Below are 13,701 nucleotides of genomic sequence, written 5' to 3' on the forward strand. Positions count from 1 at the left end.
CCCTGATGTACACATTGCAGCTCTTGCTGTTTCTTGCATGTGACAAAAATCCGTCTAAATCACAAGAAACTTGTAGTGAGCCAAACAATGATCATGAAAAAGTAAGAATGAATACAGCCAGCCATGCCAATGTGGTGAATCAAATGCAATTTCTTGCATGACTTTCTGCTCAATATTATAGTGTGTGTGTCACAAATGATCATGAAGATTAATCATGATCACATACTTCATATACACTATAACATTACATTAATGGGCAAAGACTATAAATCATATCCATGCCCCTAGACATGGCTACATCCGAGGTCATTATTTTGCCAATGCCATTCTTGCATGTCATTATTGCTGGTTGCATAGACTAGACTATTAATGTACAAGTATTTACACATATCGGCCTTAATTGGTTTTAGATGCTATTTTATTGAGATGCATCGCGACAACTGTGGCCGTGAAGGACCGGTCGGTTAGGTAATTGTTACTAGTCGCACCGTGCACACACATCATATGAGTTCACAGGCCATAGGCCTAGAAAATCGCTGTCATCATTTATATAAGATGCAATATTTATTTTTGGTCATTAGTTTCTCTGATTCGAGACATCATGTGCCAATAAATCCTGAAAATTGGCTTTGCTAAGCGATGAGTCGTTTAGTACAAAACATTGAATGATCATAGCATGGTGTGCAGAGTTTTAGAGGTAAAGCAATTGTTAAGAATATATTAAAATTTGTGGAAAAGGGCAAAGGCTCTTACCTTAGTACAATTTCTGTACGGCGTCCTGGGCTGGCTGGCAAAATAATCACGTCATCGAAAGATGCGTGTACGTGAACTGTAGACAATTTCCATGACGCTGCATTGCATGCGTAGAGTCAACGTCACGATTTCTGCGTATCAATTTTTCTCCGCTTTTTTCAACAAACAATTCACTTTTTTCTCATGGGAAAACGTCGTCAATCTTATTTTATTAGCCTGAACTTTGTCTTGACAGCGCAAATTATACCCAAATAAACGTCTTTGGATGATTTCTGGCAGCAAAAATTGATTCTCGACTCAGTCCTAATTACGCGTTTAGGAATGACCTGGTGATCCAGAATTGACCTCGAATGAAAATACTGCCGTCTACGGCGGGCCTCGAGATCATTGCGTCTAGGCACGCGCCGAAATTTTTAAGTTTTTATGTTTGGAGAGAATTACAGCACTGGGTTTACGATTGTCCGGACCCACATCTTGACCCACTGGGCTCGTGCAGAAATCACGCTGTCATTCGACGATCTGTTAGTTGAACCAAACATGGAAAGGGATACACATATGATGAAAACAATAATTGACATATTGAAATTAATTCCTTTTGTTATTATAGTATTTATTGCGAGTCATCGTGCAATGAGTGGCTTAGAAGTTTTGATATTTATTTGTTTACGTCAATGTAGCATTGCAAGAAAATACCGGTTGCAGCACATGAATATTCGTCGCCGACGACACAGTCACTCTACTCACCTAGTGGAGTGACTGTGATTTCAATCATTACTACTGTATCCGATCATATGTATAGTTATGTGTTCTCTGAAAATTCACCACTGATTTCGGTTCGTGCCGAGCGTTCAAGTAGATCTCTAAGGTGAACGCCACTAATGTGTACTCGAAAGTGACTTGGCTGAGAAATGATTACGTACTACAATATACTAACACTGCCACTCTTTTTCTAACTTTTGAAAGTAATAGTTTTAAGAAACATTCATTGTGTGTTTTAATCATAGGTTAATCAACAGTATGTTTATAAGTTCAGTCACATCAGACAAAACAAATATCCCTTGATGCTTCAGTGGTAACACCTCTTTATTTGTAGAAGTAACACACATGATTATAAAAACAATGTATTAACCAACTAGTGTGAGCGTCTTGGCTTAGCTCAAGTACAGCCCCTTACACGTTTTTTTTTCAAAACATAAAATATGACGGAACTTCGTTCTATCATAGGTCAACTAGACTTTTTTTAGATTTTTGAAATGTCATAAATTTGATCTAATAAAGACGTACAAGAAGCGTGATTTATTGGAGCTAAGCACGTCTGGGGGTACATCAATTATCAAGCCACGACTGTGTTTGTCGTTGATTGCGGGATCATGACCAGTAATTGTACTTAACAAGCAATTTAAAAACAAGTTGTATGAGGGCGCTATATACGAACATGGAATAATTTTATATGTGGACAACGCTTATACCTAATGCACATTTAAATTGTAAACGGTTATATACACCATGTAAGGATAAATATTAAAAGACAGTTCCCGGAAAACGTCAAAATAAGTTAATTTACAATGGGCGTACTCTGCGTACATGACGTGGAAGAACACAAGAATACACCGGAAACCGTTAACATAATAATCGGTAACCCAGCTGTATATGTTGTTTCAGTTTCAACGTAAATTGGCGTATATTTTTGCATTTACGTTTCTTCCGCCCAACTTAATCAGCGGTTATTTAAAATTATACGTTATAAACGTTGAACGGAAATCTGCGGTTTTTCAGAAATTACCGTTGATTTACGTTGGACTGAATGGACGATAAACGTAGCATTTCCGGCTGCCGGTTACGCGACGGATATGCCACCCCCATAGTCCGATGGTTACGCAACGGTTACACTGCATAACCGCCATGTAACCGTTGTGTAACCGTATCGGAAACACGCGATTTTATGCCGTTTTCTGGGCTAAAAATATCAATCACCACAGCGTGGCTTGAATTCAATACGAATATTACATCACTAGTTTCCGCTGATGTCACCATACTTGTCCATATCATATTAGTATAAGCCAATTTAAAGTATTACAGGCACTTGATATGTGAAAAGAACATTTAATGACAAATTAAATAAATGGATAACATATCACACAAATAATTTTCAGCCATATAATGAAATATTATTGTAATGATCTTTAACTATCGATTTTAATAATAATTCATTGACAGTGTACAAAATGCCTCCAGCAATAAATTTAAGTACTGGGTAACAATACAAAACTAAATCAAACTGTGAAATATTATAATTACATAACGTGGTACTTTCAAAATGAAAATTTACTCACACTCAGATCCATGTTTATAGTTGACATTTGTTGCATAAATGTATCTAGTTTGGGATGTATGCAGTAATATACTGTAATATTTTCTAACAATGCATACTAAATATGGTATTGCAAAATAAAATTTAAATTGTCATTCGATAAAATGTATGTTTTATCTATTTTATATTAAAACATCTTGATTGAAACGTCATCACACTTTTGCATACATGACGAATTAGAAAAATACCACATGTCTGAATGTTTCTGTGCCTTTACTTCTTAAAATGTTTTGGTCTAGTTTATCGATTATATAGCTCAAATTCTCATTCTCATTCAATGCCTTCTTATTTCTAGAAAGAAAGCACATTCTGAATGTCTCTGTTCCCTGACTCACTTGTTCAATGCCACTCCTGTTATCCTCTTGAGTACTTTTCAAAAAATCTAACATGAACAATGACCCCTTCTCCAGTTGATCAGCATTGTTTATGGACTGGATATTTTTAGTGTACATTTGTTCTCCTCGATCGCTTGAATGAACAAAACTATTGTCACATTCTTTGCACTGAAATAGCTTCAGCCCTGTATGTATATGCATATGATTTCTTACACCCCCAGACTGATTGAAGCATTTCTCGCATTGTTTGCACTGAAATGGCTTCAATCCTGTATGTGTACGCATGTGCTCCTTCAGATTCCCCGACAGAGTAAAACACTTCTGGCATTGTTTGCACTGAAATGGCTTCAATCCTGTATGTGTACGCATGTGAGTCTTCAGATTCCCCGACTGAGTAAAACACTTCTCGCATTGTTTACACTTAAATGGCTTCAATCCTGTGTGCGTAAGCATGTGCTGTTTTAGATTACAAGACTGAAAAAAGCATTTGTCACATTGTTTGCACTGAAATGGTGTCCTTCCTGTATGTGCAAGCATATGCTGTTTTAGATAGCAAGAGCGAGTAAAACACTTTTCGCATTTTTTGCACTGAAATGGGTTCTCCCCTGTATGTACAAGCATGTGCTCTTTCAGATACCATAATCTAGTATAACGCTTCTCACATTGTTTGCACTGAAATGGCTTAAATCCAGTATGTGTAAGCATGTGCGTTTTTAGACTACCAGAGTGAGTGAAGCATTTCTTGCATTGTTTGCACTGAAATGGCTTCAATCCTGTATGTGTACGCATGTGCCTTTTTAGACCACCAGACTGAGTGAAGCAGTTTTCGCATTGTTTACACTTAAATGGCTTCAATCCTGTGTGCGTAAGCATGTGACGTTTTAGACTATAAGACTGAATAAAGCATTTCTCACATTGCTCGCACTTGAATGGTTTGAGTCCTGTATGTGTAAGCGTGTGATATTGTAGACCACCAGAAGAAGTGAAGCTTTTCTTGCATTGTTTGCACTGAAATGGCTTCAGTCTTGTATGTGTAAGTATGTGCTGTTTTAGATGGCACGACTGAGTGAAATACTTCTCACATTGCGTGCACTGAAACCCTTTTTCCATGGACTGCACACATTCAGGTTCTCTGTTGATTTTGTCAACACCTCTACTGGTATCTGTCTGTGATGGCATAATGCAATCTGTATTTACTTCCATTATTAGGTTCTATAAGTATAGCTGAGTGTACGAATTAGAATGCACTATTAATGTAATCTTAAATGTACTACATTGTAATCCAGGGCTTCATTGTGTGAAGTGTTCTTCATCTGTATCTTGGCAGCAAGTTCAGTTTTCACCTACAAAATAACAGAATGAAACAATATAACTGAATATATTTGGAGTGCAACGTCATGAAATGATGGATATCTAACTGCAGTTTACCATGTTTTTATGTGCTTCTATAGAGCATAGCCTCAACTTATCAAAATATTATTAACTGGCAATGTAGAATATTACCTGACAAGAATGATTCCAGCATAATAAGCGGGTCTAGCTCGAATGCTAGTTTTATATGTGTTTATACAGAACTTGGAATAACACATGCATGTAAATACACTGTAAGTGGAATGTATCTAAATAAAAATACAGTGTGATAACAATGCAGCCTATCTATCTATAATACAATATTTCTATGTGTCTCTACAGAGTTGATCAACATAGCTACATGTAAATACTATTTAGAGATAACATATCAATGTACAAGTATTATGTGATCACAAAGCAGCATATCTAGCTAATTTTCTGTGTGTCTCAGAGTCCACGAAAATAGCTACATGTGATACAATAACAAATAAAAATAAAAGTAAGGTGTGATATCATCGCAGCCTACATAGCTAGAATTAGGCAGAGTGTGTCAACCCACCTATTCACATAGTTCATACCCACCATAGACTCAGGTCAGTCAAAATTATCTGTGATTCAGCCATTGACAGAGAGAGAATTACAGGTCAGGGAAGCCCCATGACCTCATAGATTTCCATCCACAGAAGGAACCTGAAGTATATGGTAGGGTAAGATCTGTGTGAATAGGCGGGTTGAAAACCCTATGCCTAAATTACTGCACTACATTCAATTACCCACAGCAGACTCCAGTCAGTGAAAATGACTATTTGAAACTGTAGAAACAGTAAAGGATGTCCCAGTCTGGGACAAACCCAGATGCTTAGTTGACTAGCATTCCAAAGAAAAAATAGGCCGACACAGTTCTGCATGAGGACATAGGCCTAAAACGAGACCATGACATGTCCAAGGTTTGCAGACAGGAGAAACTTCTCTGCACAAATCTATAGGAGAGACTACTCTTTCATCTATGCACAGTGAACTCTGTAGACCCTTTGTCGATAAAGCCAGATGGTCATAAACCTCGCACACTGTTACAGTGATCCACCTGGAAATGGAAGTCAGGAGACTGGTCTGCCCTGCTTACCCTTGCCATAACACATAAACATGTGGTTGCTGCCATGCCTCGACTCCCGAGTATGATTCTTGTAGTAACTCAACACTGGGACAAGGCATAAAAGCTTCTCCTCGCTGACAATGTTGGCTAGACGGGGGATGATGATAGGATCTTGCAGAGAAACGCGTTTCACGTCTTTAACACAGCTTAATTGTCCATAAAGGTGACACAATCATCCGTGAAGAACAATGTCCTTAGCTCAGAATGACGCCTACCAGAGACAAGAGCTAGTAGTGTTTTCCATGTCAAATATTTTGAGGGTGCTGATCCCAGAGGTTGTAAGGGTGGTCTGCTTAAAGCTGACAGTAAAACAAGTCCCAATTGTGCAGTTCCCTTGTGCAGGGTCTAGGCTGTAAACAGTAGGTGGAAAGCAGTAAACAGTCTCCAAATAAGTGACTATCGCCTAGTCTTGTCACCAAAAGACTTTATAGCCAATGATCGCTGCATCGGACAAGTCAACTGATCAAAAAAAAGAGAAAAGAATTTGCTCTGCCAGAACTAACAGCAATGGAGATCTGGTCCCCGCTACTTATTGATATAGAGACCACCACGGTGTTGTTTGTATGAAGCAAGACTCTGTGGCCTCAAACTATGGGTAGGAAGTGTATCAGTGCTAAGTGCACTGCTTTCAGTTTGAGACAATTTATATGGTTGCAGGGCTTGTTAATATAATATGTGCTTCTCCAATATGTGAGGGAGGCAACTGCTATCAGAGTCTTAGCCGTGGCGAGTGGGTCCTAGGTGACCCCTTCCTGAGGTTGGCAATTGCCTTTCATCAAGGCAAAGCATCTCACACTTGGCGAGCGCGAGTTTCTCACTAATTCAGCTCCCATAGGTGAGCCTAGTGCTGCAACCAAGTGCGAATGCATAACGCAGCTTGGCAACTACCCTGTGAACTGAGGTCATCATTCCAATGATACAGATCAGCTATTGAAGAGACACAGAAGGAATGTTGACTAAAACTGTGGGTATGCCACTTAGTGCTAGGCAACGAGCCTGCAATGGTTGTACCAAGCCTAAGTCCATGTTGAACTCCATGCCTGAAACCCAAATGCTGTATTGGGTGTGGATGGGACTTTTCTCGATTTACTAGGAAGCCCAAATGGTGTAGTAAATCCTGTATTAGCCTTAATTGCTCGGCCAACAACCACTTGTTGGTTGTGTAGCAACCAGTTATTTAGGTACAGGTTGATGTGTACCTGCATCCAGTGCAGCAGTAGCACCACCACATGTATTAACCCAGTTTCACCTTTCCAAAAAAAAAAAAAAAATAGCAAAACTATTGAAACCTTGTTCGCAAGTTGAGACCAAGAATTGGCTAAATTTTTTGAAATAGTGACACGCGAACAACAACAACGACGATGCCAAAACCTTTCCTATACTATACATTTCCCTTTGTTTACACTACACTACGGGCAAGGGGAAAAATGAGCAAGGGCGTGTCCAAGACACCTCTGATGGCCTACATGGGGGTACAAAACATATATGCCTTGCTTGGTCCCCTCCAATCGGAGGCCGGAGAGCCAAATCCATCTGGTATCCCAGGAGGAAGCATTCCCTAAACACGAATATCTCTTGCTGGTGTGCTTCTTCCTCCTTGCTGAACAAGGAGCAACTGCAGTGGAGGCAACTTCATCCACCTGTATTTTGTCTACCAGACATGCAAGAGACAAAATTGGACCTGGCAGGTCCTCAACCCAAGCCCGAATCTCGTAGGCAAACTTGGCATGCTGTAAGGTGTAGTCCACAAAGGAACCCACAGGAGCAACATGTTCCAGGGCCACAGCCAAATCAGTTTGTGGGGAACAACCTAGGAGGTGAAGGCTATAAATGGACTGCTCCATCTGTAAAATGAACAAGGCATGCATGAGTGAAATTATTTACAGTTAAAAGTTGACACAAAAAGACCAAACAAAATGGCACACAAAAAAATACACAGGACCCAAAATAAGTAAAAACTCAGCCCACCAGCCATTATACATCTACTAGCAATGGCTCACAGAAATTTGAAAAAACTGGAGACTGAATCACACTGTTCTTGCTACGATACACACTTGATGCGGAGAAAAACAAAAGTGATCATAAAGCAAGATGGTTTCACCTGCCTTGTCTCGGTCATGTGCTTCGTGACGTGTAAGAAACAAATTGAGTTATTGGGGGACATATATTTCTCTCCTCGTCGTTGGTTGAATCACAGATTAATGCATACAGTTCAAAACAGTAATTTTGACTGACCAGAGTCAATGGTGTGTAATTGAACGTAGTGCTTGCTTGTTTTCTCTGTGTCTTTACAGAACCATGGATACTATACAATGTAGATGCAACGTATCAAAGTAAAAGAGTGGTGTGATATCAGAGCAGCCTATCTAGTTAGAATACTAGTTTCATGTGTGTCACTGCAGAACCAATATGTATATACAATACAATGCAGATGTAAAAGTGTTGTGATAGCTTTCTATAGAATGCTAGTTTTCTATGTATCCACAAAACCTAGCATGATAGCTACATGTGGATACAATGTTGGTGGGATGTACGAAAGTAGAGTAAGACATAACCATCTACTTGTATACATATTTAAAATTACCGAAATGAACTACACTTACCTGAAGTGGATTCTGCATGTGAAACCTATACTCGGTATACTATACAAACTGATTCTAACCAAAATATATATCTAAGTTAAAAAAGTAAAAAAAATATGTTGTTATTAAAGGACTTAAAATATAAATGATAATAAATACCAGTGTTTGGTTGTGTCAAGAGTGGCGAATAATTTGTCTCATATTTTGCAAGCAATTTCCTTGATTTATTCGTACGAATAGCACTTTTAAATTCAACACAAGAAATAGTATTATTTCAAACGTTTTTTTTTTTTTTCAAATCAGATGTTGGTCACTATGGGATATTTGAAGTACCGTAAGCATATTGTACATTTTGACGTACATTCGCTATTTTCTCAATTTTCTTTAAATATGTTCTTTTCACATCGAGATGCTCAGACATCCATGTAACAGATTAATTACATATACACTTTGAACTAATTGAACTTAGCTGCTTTCTGACTTATAGAACAATAATCAATTAAAATTGTTAACAATAGACATGGTTTTGAGCGTGGCATTGACCACCTATCATGACAATGCTACCACGCTGTTTGTGACCTTGGGAAAACACTGATTACACACAAAAGATTAAAAATAATGCAAACAAAATCATCAAAACTACAACGATTTCATGGATTTGAATGATGAACACAAGTCAATGTTATAACCCAGTCTTCAACATTCTACAGTGAAATACATTGATTAAAATATGATACATAAATATATTAGTTATATTGTTAATTGCTTACAATTGTATACGATTCTTATTACCGTAATAGTTTTGAAAACGATTGCTTTGGTGTTGGCGAGTGTTTCCAATGTTTGCTACGTTGTAATATGCGACCACTTCCCCGTTTTATTATGATGTTTGAGTGTTAAATGATGTCTTCTTTGTCTGTCTCACCATGGCCTAGTTTTAAAATCACGGACAGGTTGCATGACCTTTGGCTTGACCCGACTGACTGTATGATCGTTCTGCTTAACAAGCTAGAATTTATTACCGTTATTATCATTATATTATCACTATATTTTTTGTATACAGCAATTTATATATAACGACACATATTGAAGAGCATTTTTTGTGACATCAGCAATTCGTACGGTGTGGATTTGGATTCTCGAATTGTACCTGGACTTTTAACCAGTGTAAACGGATATTGCATTATTACAAAATCATCTCATATTATTATAACTGAAATGTTGAACGTACTAATTTTGTCAATAAAAATAACGTTCTACCGTGAGATTATAACCTCCCTTGATTCTATACCAGTGCAAAGCAAGAAACGCAATGGTCGCATTCCCGGTCGCATGTGTTGAGATTACACGCCGCTGAGACAACAAACGCGATCGTTCATACATACAGTGTTCACATGTATTATTTATAATTTCACAAGGTCCATAACTCCACGAACATGAATGTTTGACGAGTATACTTCAATCGTAGATATATATCACTTACTTCGCACGGAATATTCCTCAATCCTGACATAAGCTCGTCCTGTAAAATCTTCACTCAATCGCACAATGGCGGAAACCCCGTTGACCTCAATAAAATGTTGCCATCGTAGAGGGCATTAATTTAACAGTGGTATCGCCTCCAGATGGCGCTCTTGTTAATTGCTTTTGTATTACAGGTCACCACATCACATGTTGATACTGCATAGTAGTCACGACAGGTATTGTTAAATAAATAATTAAATATTGTACTGTAAGAAAACCTTACCTTCAGTACTTGAAAATGCAGTATCTGAAAATCATGGTGATTTACGAGGCGCGGAATGTAAATTTATTATTTTGTGTATACTAGAAGAAAACGTACTAATAATTCAAAATTACGTACGTATTGGAGGCGTGTGTTTAAAAACGACGTGCGTGTTAAAAAATGACGTGTGTGTTTTTAAAAATGGCGTGTGTGTAAAAACGACGTGCGTGTTAAAAAATGACGTGTGTGTTTTTAAAAATGGCGTGTGTTTCAAAACGACGTGTGTTTTTAAAAATGGCGTGTGTGTTTTTAAAAATGGCGTGCGTGAGGTCGAATGAAAATTTCGTGTGTGTAAAAAGAAAAAAAACGCGTGCATTAACTTATTTACGCCTGTGGGGGCGCTGTTTTGAATGATTTTTTTTTCGGGTGTGTGTGCAAAAAAACGTGTGCGTTAACCTTTTTACGCCTGTGGGGGCGCTATTTGAATTAGTTTAATTCGAATCTTCCGGTGATAAGGCATCACCGGGTTAATTTGGCCGACCTATTGGGTTAATTTAGTCTGATCATTAAGCAGGTTTAATTGCTAGATCCTGTTGGTTTAACAGTGTATAGCATTTATTAATAGGCTTTACTCTATTGTACTTGTTGTATGGTGAGATTCGTATTGATGTTATTGCATTAAATCGACAGTATGAGCTCTCTCTGTTTATAACTGAAATACATTTATTGATTGAATTCTTGGATTGACTGGCTCATTCTCTGTACATGCCAAATCTCTGCTCCGGACCCCCAAGTCTGTCTTTGGTGCGTGAGACAGCCCCTGTGATTGTGAGAAGGGAGACAACTGTTGATATCCTGCGGAGATTATTTAGATTGGTGAACAGAAGTTTCATCATCTGCCTCAACCCGTCGAAGTTCATAATAGCCGGAGGGCGGGGGTGGCACACACATGTTTTAGCTGCCGAAAATCATACCCCGAATTACAAAACACTTGTCCAAACCGGTTATGAGTGCTTATAAGATATTGCAAACTGTCGTCCGATTTCATGCATTTATGACGAAATTTAACAATCTCTGTTTTGTTGTGATACCAGATACAACTACGCATGCGTGGAGCGCCCTCAAGTAGAGAAAATTCGCAGTCCTGTAGATTGCGGGCGCTCCATGCATGCGCCGATTGACATAAACATCATTTTTTACGTTTCCATTGTTTGTCTAGAGAATGTGAAAATTGGCTAAAAGATTTCGATTTTACATGGAGGTAAAATAGGTGTGTTTTAATTATGATTGGTGGGTGTAGATGAATTGTTTTTCAGGCCATTAAGTGTAGAGCGAGAAAATGTACAATTCATAACGATATTCTAGCAACTTCGTTTTTTTTACCGTAAATCGTTTATTTTTTAAATACAAGTTGTTTCCTAGCCGTGACCTTTTTTTTAATTATAAGATTTATGTGATGAGAAGTTTTCGCATGGTAGTGGCGTTACGGTTCACCATGAATTTCAATTTTTATTGTAGTCTTACAGGAAATTTATCAGTTATACAACATTTATTTTTGTGGGCATCAAGGCAAAACACCATGTAGTATACTTCCCAACTGAGTATTTCATTGCACAGTAATTATATATTTTATGATAGCTACTAGACTTTGTTTTTAAAGTAAATTGACAACATGAAAATCAAAATACCTATTCCATATAGCAATTTGATGTAGTTCGTATAGTCTCCGAACGTACTGTAAAGGGGCTAATTATTCACTGGGTTTTAATTTTGCGTATTTTGCCGAATGTAATCTGTGAAATTTATACCCAGTGAAAATTAGTCATTTTACAATATATAATATTCATTAAGTCAACTAACAACAGGTTAAACCCAGTTAATCATATTATTAGATTAAAATAAATAAATTGTTCGATATATAATGAGAAAATAAACTATAACTATCATAGAACAGGCAAAGACAATAGTGTTCTCTCTCCTTCCCTCTCTAGCCCCATGCTTGGACGACAATAATAACCAATAGGTGAGAGACTACAGTGTTTATGCTATGAGAAAGTGCAGATCTTGAACGTACTTTAGTGCGAATACATTTTGTGATTGCCTAGCATGGCGGATGCACTTTAATTGAATTTAGTGAATTTACCTACTACGGTTCAAATGTTCGTCATGTATTTTAAGTCTTACCGGACAGGAAGTTTATGGTAATTTGTTACTACTCTGAATATCCAAACATATTTTAGTTACTTACTACCTTATACTAACATATGTTTGGATATTTATAATTAGACAAATTCTACACGGAATTAAACTGTGATGGAAAACATGCCTTTTTTATTTATTTACCACTTTCTTCCCTCACATTCTCTTGATGTACAACTAATTCCGAACAGAATATCAATCGTATTGGAGAAGCTTAAAAGCAAAACACATTAGGCCGATGTCACAGTTGTACGTTGATTTTGAACTTCAGTGTATTTTTTCAATAGAGTTTGGTTCTGTGTTAATTTTGTCATTGTGTTATTGTGTGTTAAAACCAACCTGAACAAAGGAATGATCTTCCAGTGGCCGACATCCAGTGTTTATAATAAACAAATAAAATAGCATCGGTCGGCAACTTTTTGTCTTTTTGATTCTGATTCCTGGACGGGACCGTCCGGCTAGGGAAGAAACCTGTGATATAAATGTTTGATGTGTAACAGATACACTAGTATGACATTATGTTCAGATGAGGATATTTATTCGGTCAAGTTAAACTATGCTGTAAGTACGGCATTCACTGTACTTTATTCACCATGTAATATGTAGATAGTTATACATGTTTGGTGGGTAACAGATATACTAATGCAACAGTATGACATTATGTCGGGAAATGAGGATATATACTTGGTGTCGGTAAACTATGTTATAACATTTATTCACCATACGATAGATTGAAAAATATATTTATAATATTCGTGATATATAAGCAGATATTTACCCGATTCGAATGCATGTTGTACAAGAACGGCATGTGCCGGGAATAGGGAATATTGTAAGCTGTTATATGTAAAACATATAGGCCGATTTATCAGAGTACTACGTTCAAGTCAGTGTCCACATAAACACATGGTAATTATGCCTTTCAAAACTGACACTTTGCCCACATATACCTCTATGACGTATTTCGAACAAAGGCAGGTATAACACATGTGAAAAAGATTTTCACATCAATCCAAATAAACGACTTTATTCTAATACACCGGGAGTTATATAGCAAATACAAAAATATGTATGCACCAGGAAGACATATTTCGGTACCTGAATGTGAACTTAATCCCCCCACCCACAAACATACTTGGACTTTTGTTCTGTGGCTGAAAACATCAATTACCTCCACACGACAGGAATTCAATAAGAATATTATACTGTTAGTTGTAGAACAGAGTAATACA

This window comes from Saccoglossus kowalevskii, chromosome 18 (genome assembly GCF_978046115.1).
Source record: "Saccoglossus kowalevskii chromosome 18, keSacKowa6.1, whole genome shotgun sequence".
NCBI classification, from domain to species: domain Eukaryota; kingdom Metazoa; phylum Hemichordata; class Enteropneusta; family Harrimaniidae; genus Saccoglossus; species Saccoglossus kowalevskii.